This window comes from Leucopleurus acutus (genome assembly GCF_964270905.1).
Source record: "Leucopleurus acutus genome assembly, chromosome: 3".
NCBI classification, from domain to species: Eukaryota; Metazoa; Chordata; class Mammalia; order Artiodactyla; family Delphinidae; genus Leucopleurus; species Leucopleurus acutus.
Genome location: NC_139145.1, coordinates 175023108 through 175027917, shown reverse-complemented (window position 1 = coordinate 175027917; position 4810 = coordinate 175023108). Strand labels below are relative to the sequence as shown.

General features: G+C 46.9%; 1 pseudogene across 1 annotated transcript; it reads right to left on the bottom strand.

The window, feature by feature from the left end:
* Positions 1-2623: 2623 nt before the first annotated feature.
* On the bottom strand, positions 2624-4475 carry LOC309958967 (eukaryotic translation initiation factor 4B-like; annotated as a pseudogene). The gene is made up of 2 exons: positions 4106-4475; positions 2624-3982 (listed from the first exon to the last, which is right to left on the bottom strand). The product of its transcript is annotated as a eukaryotic translation initiation factor 4B-like (transcript).
* Positions 4476-4810: the final 335 nt, after the last annotated feature.

The following is a 4810-nucleotide window of genomic DNA, read 5'->3' as shown; positions in this document are numbered from 1 at the left end:
CGGATGGCTTGTCCCTGGTCTTTGAGGTGTTGGCTCGGGGTCCACTTCCAAGACGGTCCCTTCACTCACACATCTGGTGCCTGATGGGCAGCTATGTCCTTCCCCACTCCACGCGGTCTCAGGGCCTCACCTAATGGCCACCAGCAGGGTAGCTGGACTGCTGACATGGTGACCCAGTAGGTATTCCAAAAGAGAGAGAGTGGAGGCCTCCCTTACCTCTGACGTCTGCGTCTGGAAACCGGGGCCATATCTGCCACATTCTGTCACGTGAAGCAGTCACAAGCCTTGTCCAGATTTAAGGAGAGGTGACAGAGGTCCCACACCCCGAAGCAGGGAGAGTGAATGCATTTATATGCATCTCGAGATGGCCTCAGTGTTCTCTCTGGCCAGGAATTGTTTACGTTTCTCCTACATGTGAAATATACTCATCTTCCCTCCCAAGATCTCTGCAAGTTTAAGCTCATTACAACATCAGGTTCAGGCTCAAAGTCCAGGATTTCCTGAACTAAATCAGACCAATGGATAAGGATCCTTGGGCAGGATTCCATTAAAAGGGTTCCTTTTGATCTTAAAAGCTCTGAGCTAAGAAGACAAATTATCTTTCCCTCTTGCATCCAGTGTAAAATGGTGAGATGTACACAGGAGAAAGTAGACATGCCTGCTCAAAAAATGGGGCAGCAGAGAGCATGTGAAGTCACTGGTCCCCAGCAACCCTGATGTCCAACCAGGCACATGTTGCCAGTTACTTGATTGGGACCTTCCTGCACTTGGTTCTGTCCTCTGAGACATCCTTCCTTTTCCATAAGAAATGGCAGGATGTTTCTAGATCAGAAGACTTCTCTGCCTGCTTCCTGTGTGTGAAAATTGGGGGAAGGTCAAAGTCCTGTATTTGTCCTGTCTCTGCCTCTTTCAGTCTTGGAGGATATATTTTCTTTAAAAACCTTGTGGGATTCCTGTGTATCAGATCATAATATATTCTGTTTACACCACACCTCTTTCTGGAACAGACCCTCCCAGGACTGCAGGAACTACGGGGCCAGGGTCATAAGATCCTTAGCAACTTTCTAGTCAAGTTGAAAGGATTCTTAAGATTCTTAGAGATCTTAATGTACATCTTAATGTACATCTCCTTAGACATACTTCTAAGGTCTCAACAAAGGGTCTTACCACTACCCCCGAGATCTTCATACTAAGGCCGCAATTGAACTGTGCTCGTCCTGGTCTGATGTTCTCCCTGAGGTCATTTCTTATTTTGCGAGTCTTCTGCAGACTGAAGAGGCTCCAGTCAAGAGGCAGTCTTATTTTGTTGACTCAGCAGGTCCCAGTTTATGTTTCCTCTAACTCTGTCTGAAAACTAAATATTTCTTATTTATTTATTTATATTTTTATACCCTCATCTCTCTGTCTGTATCCTATCATGTGTCTAGGAAATTCGTTGGTACTTTCAGCTTTCTGCCAGGAAATACTTTCACCAAATCCACCAGCTCAGTAAGTATATTTTCTCCTCTCTGTGCTGCCATGGGATGCATTGCAGCTGGATTTTCTGCTGCTATGTAGTGTGGGCTGCCTTCTCTCTAGCCCCCAAAGGACGATCTTCTTTCTGTCCTTCAAACCCTCATCCACCATCAGCTCAAGGACCTTCCAGCCACTTGTCTGAAGTTTTTGGTATGGTGGGTCCCCATTCCCTGGACCAAATTCAGTTCCTGGAAGATATTACTGTGAAATAAATTATCTCCAAACTTCATACTTTGAAACAAACCATTTATTTGCTCAAGGTTTGTAGGTTCAGGAGTGCAGGAAGGGATTTTCTGAGTAGGTTTCACTGATCCATGCCAGGCTAGGTGGCTGCAGCAGGAGGGTCCACTTTTCACGTGGATTTCTCTCTCACTTCTCAGGTACCTTGAAAGGGATGGCTGGAAGGCAGACCCATCTGGGCCTCTCATCCCCTCCACTTGTCTAAAGGTCTGTCTAGATGATCTTTCCAGCAAGAGAGTCACACTTCTTCCACGGTTACCTTGGGCTCCAAGAGTGAGTTTTCCAAGAGACCAGAAGAGGAAGTTGTCATTCTTTTAAGACCTGGATTTGGAAAGTCACATCATTTCTCTGTGTTCTATTAGTCAGCAGTCACAGAGCTGGCCCAGGTCCAAGGGGAGGGGACATAGACCCCATGTCTCCATGGAAGGCACGTCAAAGAAGGCGACCCCATCTTTCATCTGCCAGAGCTAGTGACCATCACTCCTGAATTCAAAAGCAGGATGCATAACTTGACAATACGTTTTCTGACTTGTAAATTTTGTTCATACTGGATTTTTAGAAAGCTTCTTAGGTAAATATACAGTTAGTATTATAACCAACAATCCCAGGACTGTAGAGAAATTGTGACGAGAACATCGTGAGTGTCCCAGCAACTCTGGAGTGTGTGGTTGGGTGTCGAGTGCACTTTACCACTAGACAGTTTACGTGGGGTTGTAGGTCTCTAAGAAACAAAGTGAAGACACTTCTTTGAGAATGGGAAGAGTATGTGCTTTTTACAAAGTTTTCTTTTCCAGAGATGGTGAGTTTTATTTTTTCTTGTCTGTATAGAGGTTTGATTTGCTCTCGAATGTTCCAGCAGGGAGAGAGACTAGGAGAAAGCACAGAGTGCAGAGGTCTGTTTGGTGTCATCTTCTCCCTCATCTTCACCATCAGTGGTGAGAGCAGCACACTTCCTTGCAGAACTGAACTTAGAGGCTGGATCTTCTTCAGTTTTCTTTGGCTCAGGTGCAGATCTGGCATCTTGATCCTTTTTGCCATCTTTCCTCTCTGACCCCTTCCAGTGGTCTCTGTTCCCTCCATTTCCTGGACCACGGCTGGAGTTACCACTCTGGTCTTTTGGGACACTCACCCCATCTGCTCTATTTTCATCTTTCCTTGCTGGTCTTCCCTCAGATGGTTGAGCTGGAACTACTTTCTCTCCACCACGTGTAGGGGGCTGCTGCTCTGTGTCTGAGCTCTGAGATCGAACAGGAGGTTTAGAACTTCGCTTCATCCAAGCATTCTCCTTTGGTGGAGGGGCTGGCATTACCTTTAGAGGCTGTTCAGGTTTGGGAGGCTTAGAAGTTAGAGACTGACAGTTTTCCTCTTTATTGGGTGTTTCATTTTCTAGAGACTTCTCACTCTTTCTCCTTCGTGCATTTCTGCCAGATGTGGCTGAGGTCCCAGTCCGTGATGACTCACTTCCTGTCCTCGACCATTCCCGTTCCGGAGTTTCTTCATTTTGCCAGCTTGGGTATCTCTCCAGAGGCCGTTGTTCTAGCTTTGGCTCATCCAGCTGATGTCGCAGTTTCTCCTGTTCCTTCTATAGTGGCTCTTCTACTTGTTCTCTAGCAGTTGTGCCAACAGGCTTTCCTCCTCCAAAGAGAGAGGCTGCTCGACTGGACTGGGACATGCTAGCAGAGGAATCGTCTTCCTTAGGAGTACTCTGAGGCTTTAGGTTCAGTTTGGGTCTTTGCGGGGACATCTATCATCATGCCTACAGTCATCCCAAGAGTATGCATCTCTGGAGCTCCATGACTGGTCATCTTGTCTGTCATATCTGTCTTTATAGCGGTCTTCACCTCCTCTGTAGACGTCATCCTATGGTACTCACTACCAAACGCTCTTCTGCCACTGCCCATCCTGGCATAGCAGCCTCTATTGTAATCTCTGCTGCCTCCGTGATCATAGCAATCTTGGCTCCATATCGATCCATGCCCTGGGGTGGGCCATCACGGTGACTGTCCCGATACCCATCACGCTATCGGTCTGAATAATAACGATCTCTATATTTGTCTCTAAGCCTTCATCACCTGTTCTAGGTGGGTGGCCATCAAAGCTGCAGCACGACGGGCCTCCAATCTGTATCTGTTTTTTCAGAATCCTGATTTCGATCTCAGCTGAAAGAACAATCATCCCTGTCTTTACCCTGTGCGTGACCAGCAACGTCTACTTGAACTTGAACTTTCTAGTTACCTAGAAACTCTTCACTGAGGCTCAGGGCACTGAGCAAGGAATCCAGGTCCTCAAATTCAGCATAACTCAAACTTTTCAACCTCTCGGGATTGCTGGGTTCACCCAGTAGACACACTGCACTGATGTTTAATCCTCTAAAGAATTCCTTAATGGAGTCTTCTGCCACATCATAGGGCAGGTTCCCTAGAAAAGCAGTGTAGGGTGGCAATTCGGGAAGATGGCTCCAGTCAATGGCTCAGGCTCCCAGGCAGCCTGTGGAGCAGTGGGCAGGATGGAACGGTCATCTGGAGGTGCCCTATACACGTCATCATCATTACTCTGCCAGTGGTTGAAACATGTCCTTCTAGGTCGTCTGTTTCATCAGCTCAGCTGTCTGGTTTGGGGACATAGGTGCTTCTGCCACCATTCCCTCCATCCTCAGCCAGAAAGTCTGTCAGGGAGACAGTCTTCCCCTTCTTATTCTTCTTTTTTGCTGGGGCCGCCATTTGGGAGAGGGTGAGAGAATGTAAAGGCACAGATATTTTTATTGGAAACTCAGGTTTTAATTTATGCCAGTGACGAGCTTAGTGGTTTGTAACTGGTCCACCCATCACCTGGTTCGAATAACACCCATCTCCATTGATCGGCATTCTCAGCATTCGTGTCTACCTACTAGAATATTTCCCAGTTTCATTCCATGTGGTCTCTGAGCAGGAAACTCCTTGGCTGCAGTTTCCTTATAGCATCAATACCTTCCTCAGTTTTCCTTACAACAAAAGAGCTAGAGCAGCTCCCTGAGAACTCTCCCAGAAGTGCCTCTCTGAGGATTGATTCTCTTCTG